Below are 15,210 nucleotides of genomic sequence, written 5' to 3' on the forward strand. Positions count from 1 at the left end.
TTAGGTGGAAAGGAATTTGAAGAAGATCCCTTTCTGTCCAATGGTTTATGGATGTGTTTGTGTGATGCATGCGTTTCACACTTGTCATTGCCTCACATCTGCTATTATGTGTCATTTTTTTCAATTCATTGTGATCCGTGTTCAAACGATTTCATCTTTTATAGTTTGGACTAACGTAGTAATATCGTCTGTCCTACAAAATAATTAATTTAGTATCAAACATTGCCAAATTAAAATAATACAAGATGTTTATAATCAACATTCAAAATTAAAGTACCAATGATACATCTAAACTAAATAAATCCCTAAAGGAAATCAATTAACATGGTTTCATATTAAATGGGAGCATATAATATGAATATGCCACTCAATTCCATTCGATTCCATTCATATATATGCTCATTCCTTAAACTCTCACTATTACCGACCTCTCAAAAATAGCAATGTTAGGATGTTTGGAAATGTTTTTTAAATGGCTGTAAGCGTTTTTTATGAAAACATTTTCGAAACTAAGTTTTAGTAAAAATGCAAGTGAATTTTGTAAAAACACTTGAAGTGCTTCATGCATGAAGCACTTTAAATGCTTTTAGAACCCAAAAACATTTTCTCTAAAAGTGATTTTAGTTATTTTAAAAGCACATGTAAATGAGCCCTTAATGGGCAATTAGCAGGAATGACCAATTTTTTACATTGGTGCAAAAATGATCAATTTTTAGTAATGACGACATATTGATTAGACATTGATGACCCAATAATGACATAACAACCATACAACAATGATATAATAACGACATAATAAATACTAATCATCTCTGCAATCCAATGTCAAAAACTGATCATCTAGGCTATTTGCCATTTTTAAAGAGTGTGATAAAAAAAAATGTTACAATATGACAAAACGTGTCTATTCTAGCTAGTTGCCCTTATTTTTTCTCATGATGCCCAATGTAGTTTTTTGTACTCAAATTTAGGGGTGAAAAGTAGTCTTTATTCAGTTTTTTATTTTATTTTATTTTAATTTTTTTTTTTTTTTGTTCATCAGAATTGCAATAGCAATCATTCTAACTCTTTAGATAAATTTAGTAGCATCTTAAAGTAAAACATAACATAGTTTGGCATCGACGATGCTACCTCTTTTTTAGTTGCCAATAAAAATTACTATGCCCATCCATTGACACAATCTTGAACATATCAAAATGACTTGCTCTGACATTATGTTGCCGTTAACTCGTTCTAAACCGTGAGATTCATTCCAGAGCTTATGCAATATCACGGTCATTCCGACTAGCTCGAACCGGTAGTCTGAAATTCATGGTCCCATAATACCTTTCAATGCTAAACAATGAGTCTCTGTAGCTTGAAAAAAAAAAAAAAGGTCTTACCATATGAGTTTGTAGGCTCAGCTAAATAGTCACCTTTATCGAAACACCATGGCCCATTGTACATTAGTATTTTACATGAAGCATCACTCGTTGTTTGTCAACTGACAGGAGGTTGAGATATTATTTTTTGGTAGTACTATTCACACATTTGTTTTTACTTTTTATATATTTTGTTAAATTTTGTTCATTGATCTTCAGTATTAAGTAGAGGTAAAGATATTGGTCAACCCCTTGTCACCATGAGGGAGGGAAGGAGAGATGGTGTGTGAATGTGATTGTGAGTATGGATTTGGTTTGACCTTGACCTACTCAATCTCAATGAAGAAATTGTAGCAAAGGCTTCAACTTTAATTCAATTGAAATAAAAGTCTCTAAACTAAAATTGAATGAAGATTGCCACAATTTTTCTCGTTTGGTTTTCCATATTTGCTCTTCGTTAGAACTTTCGTCAAAATGAGTCACGTAAGGGTGAATAAAAGAGCAAATATGGAAAACCAAACAAGAAAAATTGTAGCAATCTTCTTTCAATTTTAACCTAATTGGAGAAATGATTCCTCAACTTCTACCAAATTAGAGCAATAGTCCCTCAACTTTAACCAATTGTAAATTGTTTTTCCAACATGACTCATTTTGGCGAAAGTTTTGAGGGAGTTGATGAAAATGACCATAGTGAACTTTTTGATGAAAGTTAAGAAATTAAAAGTCACAGACTTTTAGTTAAAGAACAATTGCTCCAATTAGATTAAAGTTGAGAGACTATTGCAACAATTTTCTCATCTTATATAGTATGTAGAATCAATGTCACATCCCGGCCCGGGCCACCACCACATCCCGGGCTCGACTCCACCGTAACACGATATTATTTGCTTTGGGCCCCTACCACACCTTCACGGTTTTGTTTATCGGAACTCACATGAGAACTTTCCAGGGGATCACCCATCATGGGATTGCTCTCGCATGCTACTCACTTAACTTCAGTGTTCTGATGAACTTCGAAGCCAGTGAGCTCCTAAAAGACCTCATGCTAGGTAGAGATGAGAATATACATATAAAGCTTACAAGATCCACTCTCCTGAACGATGTGGTATGTTACAATCAAAGGGATTTATTTCATCCATTCGTTACGCACAATCATTTGGTCATCAATTTTCTTCAAAACTTTCCAATATACTCACCCCAAGTGTCTATCACTTCAAAATTCCATTCTTTTAAGAAAGTTATAACGTATTTAATGGGAACATATCACAATTTTCATTGAATTCTTAAAATGTGTTCCCATTGCATTTGCAATCCGCTAATATGTGTCATTTTCTTTCAAACTTCAGTAGTGGATTGTCATATTAATTAAGTTATTTTTTTTAGTTCATTACATTTTAAGCTCAAATTCTATCTTATTGACGTAGTAATATTATAATATCATCTGTATTAAAAAAAAAAAAAAAATTTACTGTAAAACATTGCCAAATTAAAAATAACACAAGATGTCTATTATCAACGTTCTAAATTAAATTATTAATGATACATCCAAACAACAAAAATCCCAAAAGGAAAACCAAATTAAAATGGGATTTGAGAGCATATAATTCATACGATTCTGCCATTCAATTCCATTCCATTCATGTACATGCTAATTCCTTAAACTCTCACTCTTAAGTCTTGCCAACCTCACATAAATAGAAATTTTAACGGGTAATTAGCAATAATGATCTGTTTTTGATATTTGATTTTAGGAATGATCAATGTAATGAAGAAATATTGATCATATATTGATGACGCAACGATGACCTAACAACCATGCAATGATGATAATAAACATTGACCATTTCTACAATCAAATGTCAAAAACTGGTCATTTAGACTATTTGCCCTTTTAAAGAGTGATCAAAAGTGCAACAATATGTCAAAACGTGCCTATTCCAGCTAATTGCCTTTTTTTTTTTTCTTTTCCAAGATGCCTAGTGTAGTTTTTGTTGAGTTTTTTGTGTTTATCCACCAGAATTACGAGAGCAATTGCCCAACTATTTGTATAAATTTAATAGTAGCTTAAAGCAAAACATGACATAGTTTGGCAATGACGATGTTACCTCTTTAATAAGCACCTCTTTTCTTGCTGGTGATAAATGAATCTGGATCCTCTTTATGAGGATCCCAGGGATCCTCTTTGTGAGGATCCCAGGGATCCGTGAATCGTGTTCGTTTATCGTACATTGTGAGGTCAGAAATCATTTTAAATATTTTTATTTAAAATTAAACAGAAATAGTATTTGACAAAAACTGACCGCACACGATGTACGATGAACAGACACGATTCACGGATCCCCATGATCCTCACCAAAAGGATCCGGAGAGGATCATGTTGGGTGATACAATCTTGGACGTATCAAATTGATTGCTCCGATAGTCCATTGCCGTTAATTCGCTCTGGACCGTGAGGTTCGCTCCGACGCATATGTGATATCACACTCATTCAAACCAGCTCAATCCGATGGTCCGAAATTCATGGTCGCATAATACCCTTCAATGCTAAACAATTAGACGGTGTGGCTTGGAAAAAATAAAAAATGTGTTACCGTATGGGTTTGTAACTTGTCTAAACAATCACCTTTATCGAAATCCCATGGCCCATTGTACATTAGGTTGGGTTAAATCTACTCAATTTGTTGATGGATAATCCTCAATTCAAGGCTCCACCAATTACATTTCAAGTGATACAACTTCGGGTGCTTGGACAAAACCTCGTCCCGGACATGGCGGATACCATTTAAGGATCAAGATCCTCTTATAAGCAAATGGTGAAGATCCTCCTGACCAGGCTCATTGGACCGTTCAAATTTTATCCAACGACGACAAACAGGAGGCCCCTCTAAAAGTTATAATAATTGTAGCCGTTGGATAAAATTTGAACTGTCTGATGGGCCTGGTCAGAAGGATTCTTAACATTTCCTTAGGAGAGGATCCTGATCCATCATTCAACACCCCCAGCTTCCAATGGAATCATTATTTTACATGGTACATCACTTGTTTTGTCTGTCAACTGACAGGTTGAAAGTTCATTTCTTTCTTTTGTAGAGGTAGAGACATTAATTTTAGGGTGATGCTATTCATAGGAGGGGATGCACATTGGAACTAAGCTAGTCTCTAAATTACTTGGAGTTTGGGAAATATACATGTGAAATTCTTTCAAAGACCATTCGAATATTTGGTACTGTTCCATTTTGTATCTACCAACTATTTGATATAATACCTTCTAGACATATCTTGACAGGTTTCATCAACAGGACTCGACAAATTCTCTTGATATCACTCATCAGATTGCTTCGGCATATGTCGATATCTGTTGACATGTGCGCAACATGATTGGACTGACATGTGCGCAACATGGTTTAACTGACGACAACACACTAAATGTTCAATGAAATGCCTTAGTGACTAAAATTTGGACATTTAACATTGAGACTCTCAAGGTTCAAAATCCTGGATCCTCCATTGGCTATTCATACACCACTTTTTACCTTTTCACACATTTTTACTAAATTTTATCCACTTCAAGTTATTTGATCTAGTGGCAATAAATTGAGAGGGAATATGGAGGTAAAAATGGGTGTTGGATAGCACCACACTAGCTTTTTGAGGGAAAAACTTACTAGATTCAAAACATTTATGGCTCGTTTACTAATCTGTAATCAGATTGAGATGAATTGAATTGATAAGAAATTGGAAGGAAATAGAGTTAGAATTAGATTTCTGTTGAAGATGTTTACTAAAACTGTCTGGAACCGGAGTATAATAGTATCAATCCATATAAATTGCTTACTAACTCATATGAATCGGAATGAAAATTAATGTCATTGTTAGAATGCTCATTTTCTAAGTATTATATTTTATGTGCTAACTTTTTTTTTATCCTTAGTAAATTTTTTATTCTTTTAACTTTCAAAAATTTGTGAGAAGGCTTCAAATTCTTGTTATTTATTTTATTTTATTTTATTTTTTGTAAAGAGAATAAAATTAGTGGTACTAATCTACTCTGTAAGTGGCACTTTATTATAATGATAAAGAGAGGTATTGATTTTGTATTACGACGATGGTTCAAACTCTGTCGACTCCCTAATAGCAGTTCCAGCATGGGAAACCCCCCAAGCAATACACTATGCTATCCACCTAGTGAACAGTAATTGCCCTTAATGAACAGTAATTGCCTTTTGCATCTCCACCATTGCACTTCAATAGTCCTGGCAATAGGCAATAAAATATTAGTAGTTTTTATTTATAAAATAATACAAAATAATTTTATTTGTAATTTTGGATAAGATTTTTAATCGTTCTCATTGCACCACGTGTCATTAACTGAAAGTTATAAAATAATACTAAATAATTTTATTTGTAATTTCGGATAAGATTTTTAATTGTTTTCGTTGCATCATGTGTCATAAAATCCGAAAGACAATTATTGGTGATGGATTTTCGATAAGATTTTTAATCATACTCGTTGCGCCACGTGGCATTATCCGAAAATATAATTATTGGTGATGGATTTCCGATAAGATTATTAACCAATCACAACGTGCCATGTGTCATAATCTGTTTACAATATTTGAGTATAGATTTCCATCAGATTTTTAACGAATGACGGCATGCCATGTGGTATTATTTACAACTTAATCCTTTATGAATCCTCTATATAATCCACCATCCATCGTCACAAATATCACACCAATTTTCTCAAGATCTCTATCATTATTCATAGTTTCTGCTTCTTTCTTCACCAAAATCTATATCATTATTCATGGTTTCTGCTTCATTTTTACAATGTCTTCTTCTTCAAGGATGTTATGGGAAATCGATGAGTAAGAGGAAGAGATGTTTAAATCAATCAGAAGGAATGTTCAATCTCCATGTGGCCCAAAATGAGAGGGAAGATGATGATGAGCGTAGAAGGAGAGATAACGAAGTAAGAATGGGCAAAGCCTCACATTCCTGTCGAGCCATCCAAGCTGTGGGTCAGATCTGCAGGCCTAGCCGTTCCAAAAACCTTGATAGAAGCAGGCAATGACGAGGTACAGAACTCTTGGACGATTATTTTATTCGTAATAGTGCATTCCCTAATACGTACTTTAGACGTTGTTTAAGAATGGAACGACATTTGTTCAAGAATGGAACGACATTTGTTCAACAAAATCATGATTGCTGTTTGCAACCATGATTCTTACTTTGTGCAAAAGTAGGATACTTTTGGTGCTATAGGTTTCCTTTCTCATCAAAAAATTATTGTTGCCTTGCGGATGCTTGCATATAGAGCATTTACAGACCAAGTGGATGAGATAACAAGGATGGGGAAATCAACCATTCTTGAGTCCCTGATGAGGTTTTGCGGAGCAATCAAATCTATCTACACCGTAGAGTACCTCCGAAAACCTACTGACATGGACTTGCAAAGGCTTCTGAAGAATGGCGAGATGCGAGGTTTTCCTGGGATGATTGGAAGCATTGATTGTATGCACTGGACGTGGAAAAATTGTCCAAGTGCATGGCAAGGCACTTAAGGGGACAAAAAATGAGCAAAAAGTATCATTTTGGAGGCGGTAGCATCTTTTGATACATGGATTTGGCATGCCTGTTTCGGGGTTCCGGGAGCTTAAAATGACCTCAACGTCCTTGCCCAATCCCCAGTGCTCAACGATGTCCTGCAAGGAAAGGCACCAAAAGTCACGTACTGCGTCAACGGACGTATGTACGACTGGCCATACTACCTAGCAGACGGTATTTACCTAAGGTGGTCAACATTTGTTAAAACAGTGCCACGTCCGCGAAGTGCAAAGGAAAAACACTTTGCAAGCTGTTAAGAGGGGTGCAGGAAGGATGTGGAGCGTTGTTTTGGTATCCTCCAAGCTCGTTGGGCGATCGTCAGGGGTGCTGCCCTATTGTCTGATGTAGAGTTGCTTCGATCCATCATGATGATGTGCATTATTCTTCACAACATGATTGTGGAAGATGAGTACGATTATGATGCTGTTGATGAATATGATTCAGACACGATGAACAATTGAAGAACACGTATACATTGAGCTCATGACGCCAACGAAGAACCCGTGCAACATGAGCCATTAGAAAAGGATGGACATTACAATGAATTGATCATTCAACGATATACTGCACTTCAAAGGCCATATATGCACAATGCTCGGCAAATTGATTTGATAGAGCACCAGTGGGAATTGAAACAAACTCAAGATACTTAAGACCATTTAGTGTGTTTTTTTTTTTTGGTGTATTTATTTAATTTTATTTGGTGTGTTTCTTTTAGTTCATTTAGTGAATTTTTTTATTATTTGGTATGTTTATGTAATTTTATTTGGTGTGTTTAAATGTCTTTTGAATAAAGATTCTCTTAGTATAAATAAATTACCAAATTAAATAAATATACTCTTAGTTTAAATAAAGTACTAAATCAATAAATTAGAAACAACATAAAGTACTCTATTCAATAAATAAGAAATTACAACCCAAAATGATTGGAAAATTAGGGGCTCTGATTACAAAAAGTACTCTATTCATCATCACTTAACCTGTGGTGCTAGGATGATCTTCTCTTGTCGTGCTAGGGCCATCTCCTCTTGCTCTCGCTTCTCTTGCATGCCTCCTTCGCACCATTTCCACTTTCTCTGACTTCCAAAAATATTTAGAATTTGGAGACTTCCATTCTAAAGGCGTGTTCATAATGTCACGATCTCGTTGAGCCATTCTTTCTTCTCTAACCTGTTCCATTTCTTGCCTAAGTAGCTCTCTTACTCTCTCATTAGCCTGAAATGCTCTCTCAACAGCTGCAACATTTGCCTCATCTCTAACCTTATCAGCCTCAAATTTCGCCATTTCTCGCGCCAAAGTCAATTCACCTTGGCGAGCAAGTTCTTCCATATACTTTGCATAATCATTCTTCGAAGCACTCATTTTTCTCTTTGAAGCCTTCTTACCTTGAGGCCTAATTGGATAACGGGTCGATCCTGACGCTTATTCAAGGGGGCGTTTCGGGCACTTCTTCTGCTTCATCTTCATGAACATGCGAGGCATGATCAGGTGTAGAGTGTAGAGGGGTGCCGTTCATGAAAACTTCTGGACCGACATGCACAACTGTGAATTTAGGACAATCTTTGACAATATTCCAACATTCCCACCGGTTGAATGATTTATTTTTGGTTTTGATTTTGGCACCATACCAAACTTGTGCTTGAAGTTGCTACACAATGCGGGATAAGAAATAATTATAATGAAAGTACGTAACAAATAAACAATACAAACAAATAATTATAATGTAAATTTGGGTATAGTACAAACAAATAAATAAATATTGTTACATGATCCGCGTAATTTTCTCCACTTCGAAGATTAGTACTAACTTGTGCCAAGGTGTCTTTCCACGTACTAAATGATTGGCTACGTAATTTTCAATGATTGGACATCGATTCTTTGGTTCTTTTCCCACCCATTTTCTCAAGATAATTGGTATGAATAAGACTCCACATTTTTCACAACTGCATCTCATTACCCGTAAGCGAACTATGAGTAACTTCAACCCAACTAGTACACAATAAGATTTTAAATAAGAATTTTTTTTTTTTTTCCGTTGCAAATCGGACGGTCCACATTATATATCCGTTGAGATCCAACGGACCATGGGAAGCCATGTGGCTTCCCAATGGTAACTTTTTGAAACTGCGCTGCAGGCCCCAGGTGCTGAAACAGTGTCAAGTGACACGTCCCACGTGCGGGTGAGGTGCATGCGCTTGATAGAAAAAAATAAAAAATTGGACTGACGTCATCCTGCGTCAGATCCACATCGGGCCCGTGGGCTTGCAATTCCTCACAAGCCTGGTGCTCAGGCCTCCACTGTCCCTCGGACTCCTCACACGGGAGTGTGTAGGTCGGGCTCTCGGGCCCTTTTTCCGGACCTGTCCCCCGAGCAAACTCCGATGCTGGAACTGCTCTAATTAAACAAATGTAACATTTGACAAAAAAAAACTAAAAATAAAAAATCCACTCCGTGACCACCGCTTTCCTGGCCCCTTATCTATCTTTCCCCCACCCACTTATCCCATAGCCACAGCCTCACCTATCACCACCAGGCGCCAGTATTTCTCTATCTCTCTCTCTTTCTCTCTCTCACACACACACACAGAGCCCCATAAATTCCTCTCTCTTTTATTTTATTAATATTTAATTTGGTCGTGGCCAACCGACGAGATCGAGTCGGTGGATGAGTCGGAGTGATTTTGGTGTCTTGATGTTTTCATGAGGGGGGGGGGGGGTGCCTAGTTGGTGTTTGCTAGAGAAGTCGCAAGGCGGAGGGAGAAACGAAGGTGGAAGGATGCTTCAGGATTATTGTAAGGGTACATAGATATTTTCTTTAAAAAATGTTTGATTTCGTATACAGTTTTGTTATCTAGAATTCAAATATCACTTCCATCTAAATAATCCAATTTCATGTAATTTTGGAATTCGATTCCAAACATTAGGCCCATCAATCTTCTGGTACTTCAAATTTTATAAACGTTAAAATGCTTTCGAAGACGTGCAATTCTGTTTCTCTCTACTCTTATCCCATTTAATAAACATGTCATTAAAGAACTAATTTCGAACTGCGATGTCAAAAGTAGATGACGAAGTATTCATTTTCGAAAGTCACTACTTATAATTCCAGTCATCTACAGCATACGCAACGCAACCTTAGAAATGGAAAAGCATGCATCACATTGATGCAGAACTGAACTACATACCATAAGGAAAAAAGCACGAGGAAGAAACAAAATATATGTCAGGATACAGAGGAATGAGGATCCTCTCTCCTGATTCTCTTTGTGAGCATTCTAAAGATTCTCAAATCGTGTTCATTCATTGTACATCGTGAGGTCAAAAATCATTTTAAATATTTTTATTTAAAATTAAACATGAATATTACCTAATAAAAACTGATCGCACGATGTACGAACATGATTTGAGAATTCCCGGAATCCTCACAAAGAGAATCCAGAGAGTATCCTTAATCAATACGAAGTTGGCATCTGTTGCGGCATTTCCTCCATGTCACAAACTAGAAACCAATCAAATCCAAGTCTGTATTGTTATTGCTTGCATAACCAAATTTTGGTTTTAATTCGAGTAATGCGAGGCAAGTTAAATTTTTGTATAAACTTTGTAAATTTATTAATATGACAAGAAAGTTGGTGATTAAATTATTGTTTAAACATTGATAAACATGTTAATTTTTTATTAGTAGCACATTTTTAATTTGTAAATTTTGTTTAAAATTAATGTTCCTATCATTTCTCTTAATTCCCCAACATGGCCGAGCCACTAGGAGATTAAGCCCTTCCCACGTGTCAAAATGAATGCAGCCTCAACCAGAGAGATCAACCTGTGCCTTTGATTTAAGGACGCTGGCGGCGCGGAACGCACTAATACGCGACCAGCAAGTTTTCCGAAACGGAACCGAATAGAATTGTGACTTTCCAAAAATGCTTGCTGAAAATCAAAGAATGAAGGTCCATTTTTCCACATAGTTCGTCGGTATGATGATTTTGAGTTCCCTTACGCAATAAATAGTACGAAAATTGAATGAGAATGATTGAAGAAACAATTTAATTGATAAAAATTAAATTATCCGATAATTTAGACTACTAAAAACGGCATGTGATTGTGTAAATCCTAGTAAATATGGGAATGTATCTTATATTTCTATTAAGAGTTGATTACCTATTAAATGTCGTAATCCTAAAGGGAAAAGTTTTTACCTATCCTACTATTATAAATAAAGGCACAATAAAGTGAATCAAATACACATCACAATTAAATCACTCTCTCCTTTCTCTAATTGCCGTCGACCCTCTCTCTCTCTAAACCCCAAGATCGTTCAATCACATAAGCCTACAACACGTTATTAGCACGCTCTTACGAGAAGCTGAGGAATTGACGGATCATAGGAGGAGGCTATCTTCTACAAAATTCAAAGGCTTATATTTGTTTTCTACTAATCAGGTACGATTAAAATAAAAGAAAATATTTGAAACGTCCACGAAGCATAAAAACATTCCCCATGATGCATAAAGTCCTCTATGTTTATATTTTCCTTACGATATATATATATATATATATATTGTATATGTTCATATATTTGTCAATATATACATTTGTTTCATGCATTACGCAATTATATTTGCTATGTGGAATACGTGAGTCAATGTATATCAAATAAATTAGAAGAAAATTAGGTTTTTATTAAACCTTAGGTTCGAAAAAAATTGGGTATTTTTTGGCATCTCCGTGGCAACACCACAGCACCATCGTGGGATGGCATCGACACCCTGGACCACCTGTGCAGCCTTTTTGGGCTTGCTGCTGATTCTCGGACACAACCAAGCCTCGGCTTGGGTTCCCTGTCACACGGGCCTTAAAGCCCTGGTCCACCAGAGCCCAACCCCGCATGCCAGAAGCATGCTGGGCTTGTTCCAAAACACGGGCTTGCAGCCCTAGTCACTAGTCTCGGCCCACACCAGCAAGCTGTCATGCTTGCTGGGCTTGTATTAGCCTCAGCCCGCAGCCCTTCAGCCAGCCCATGCGGCTGGCCTTCTTTCCTAGGCCCGATACCATAACCAATGTTTGGTTGGGTTCCCCGCGCCACAACCAGGCCATCAAGTTTGCTGGGCCTGCTCCTGTGCCCAACCCCTTGGCCCAAACGCCAATAGCCGTTGTTACTGGGCTCCCAGATTGGGCCTGTGGTTGAAGACCACCCCATAGGCTGCTTTAGCAGCCATACCCAACCCAAGCCCCCTTTTTTGCTCACGACACCCAGCCCAATTTTTGGGCAATGGTATTTTCGACCCAATAATATTATTTTGCTTTTACAATCGACCTCGTATGACCCGATTTACCGCCACAACCAGGCCATCAAGTTTGCTGGGCCTGCTCCTATGCCCAACCCCCTGGCCCAAACGCCAATTGCCGTTGTTACTGGGCTCCCAGATTGGGCCTGTGGTTGAAGACCACCCCATAGGCTGCTTTAGCAGCCATACCCAACCCAAGCCCTTTTTTTTTGCTCACGACACCCAGCCCAATTTTTGGGCAATGGTATTTTCGACCCAATAATATTATTTTGCTTTTACAATCGACCCCGTATGACCCGATTTACTGAATTAATTAAAAGTGACCTGCAGTCCATTAATCTAATAATGAATCCAAAATTCTTAACCTGAAGATCACTTTTGGACATTAACGATTCAATAATTTATTTTTATACTTTGAACCGTTGACATACTTTCGTAGTAATGAAGCTCTCATATTTCAGTTCCTGAAGAACCTCAAATCCACTATATTTAAATTAATATATTGCATAATGTGTTTCTTGCAGGAACCTCTCATTATGAACTAATTGTTCATAAAAACTAATTGAATCTATAGTTTCAAATTTTGTACCTTTGAAACCTGAAGTTTTCATTCAAAACATACCACATGAAACCTGTAGTTTTCATGCATAAATTAAACCAATACATGTCTATAAAACCTATATGTTCTACGATATATGTCTATGGCTTACCATATGACTAATCACGTTTTTTCCCTTCATTTTAGGGACATGTCGAACTTGAACAAACTTTATTTCTCCGCTCTAGAGGTCTTTGGAAGAAATTATCTGAAGTGGGTTCAAAAAGTGAAGCTTCATCTAACTGCAAAGGGTATTAGAGCCACCATCGAGGCACCTGTCGCCGACAAACTTGTTGATGAAGCTCAGAAGGCTAATGCAATGAACTTCATTCAAAGACACATCCATGATGCACTATAGACTGAGTACCTCGCTGAGGAGGACCCATGCACCCTCTGGCTTGCTCTGGCCAACCGTTTCGATCACCAGAAAGACATGTACTTGCCTAAAGTAAGGCACAACTGACAACATCTTCGCTTCTAGGACTTTAAGTCCATGAATGAATACAACTCTGAAGTTTGTAGAATCTGTTCACTGTTGAAATTCTGCAAAGTGGAACTAACCGAATCAAATATCCTGGAGAAGACCTATTCGACCTTCCATGCCACCAATATTGTCCTGCAGCAACAATATAGGGCACAGAAATTCACCAAGCTTTCGGATTTGATCTATGTTTTACTTCTCGCTAAAAAGCAGAACCAGCTTTTGATGAAGAATCATCAAGCTCGACCCACTGGCTCTAACACCGCGCCTGAAGTGTATGCGACCAATTCTAGCAGCCATAAACGACGAAAGAATCATAGTGGTCGTGGCAATGGGCGGCAAGCCCCACCAAGGGCCCAAGGTCAACAGAGTGCTGCACCTAAGGTAGGAAATGCGACTCAGTAGGGTCCACGACTCGCCCCCAAGGCCCCCAAACTTCAAGAACAAGGGCAAAGCTCCCATTCAGCCTGCTTTTATTGAACTGGACATGTGCTATCGCTGTGGATCAAGGGATCATTGGTCACGCGTATGCCGAGCTTCCCTTGAGGTTATTGCCAAGTATCATTCCCGTTGTGAGTCTAACTTTGTACATGTGGATCATCCGGAAGATGCTACTACATCAATGAAGATATCAGATTTTTAGGAGGCATCAGCTCCTATGGATGAATAAATTAGTCATGTTTTTAGGGTGTTTACCCCTAGTGGCCGAACCCACTAGGAATGGCCAGCCCTACCCCCTTATTTTCAAGGTTTATGGTTTAATTTTGAACAATTTTTCTAAGTATTTGGAATAATTTGTTTGGTTTTGGTTTGTTCTGAATTATGGATTGTTGTTTGAATGGATATCCAACGCAATATGGCTACAATTATTATAAGTATTTTCTCAAATTGCTTAATTGAATGAATAGAATTATATTTATGCATGTGACCAATTCAATCAATTTATTTCTAGGTATGTCTAGTGGGGAAGTTAGTTGTCTGGCAGATAGTGCAACCACACACACTATATTGCGTGAATGACATTATTTTACTAACTTAATACCCAAGAAAGCTCATTTGACAACTCTCTCAGGCCTATCCAACCTGATTGAAAGATACGGAAATGCACATATCATGTTGTCCAATGGTACTATCTTAACCATTAAGGAGGCACTCTATTCTCCACATTCTGGAAGAACGTTGCTGAGTTTTAGAGATATTCGAGATAATCAATATCATATTGAAACCATTGAAGATAATGGTTCTGAATTTCTTTGTATCATTTCGTATGAATATGGCCAAAAGCGTATTCACGAGAAGTTGGAACGTTTGTAAGCATTCGCGGCATAGAAGCCTACGGTGCGGCTGGCCTTATGCCTGAGTTACATGACACTTTGTTGCTTTAGCATGATTGTTTGGGACATCTTGGATGTGACATGATGCGCCGTATCCTCAAATCTTTACACAGGCATAACTTACATCCCTATGTTAGACTCTTGCCATGCAAAAAGTGTTCTTTAGGGAAGTTGAATACTCAACCTCACAAACAAAGATCATTCACGACCACCCTAAGTTTCTTCAGAGTATTCAAGGGGACATTTGTGGAATTATCTAACCAACATGCAGACCATTTAGATACTTTATGGTGTTGGTTGATGCATCGACACGATGGTCACATGTTTGCTTGTTGTCCACACGTAACGCTGTGTTTACTAAACTCCTAGCTCAAATCATTATGCTAAGGGCTCACTACCCTGATTATCTGATTAAGTCAATTCGACTGGATAACGCTAGAGAGTTTACGTCACAGACTTATGACGATTATTGCATGTCAGTAGAGATTGATGTGGAACATCCTGCACCTCATGTTCACACCCAAAATGGCCTAGCAGAAGC

Source organism: Pyrus communis, chromosome 17 (genome assembly GCF_963583255.1).
Source record: "Pyrus communis chromosome 17, drPyrComm1.1, whole genome shotgun sequence".
In the NCBI taxonomy this organism is placed as follows: domain Eukaryota; kingdom Viridiplantae; phylum Streptophyta; class Magnoliopsida; order Rosales; family Rosaceae; genus Pyrus; species Pyrus communis.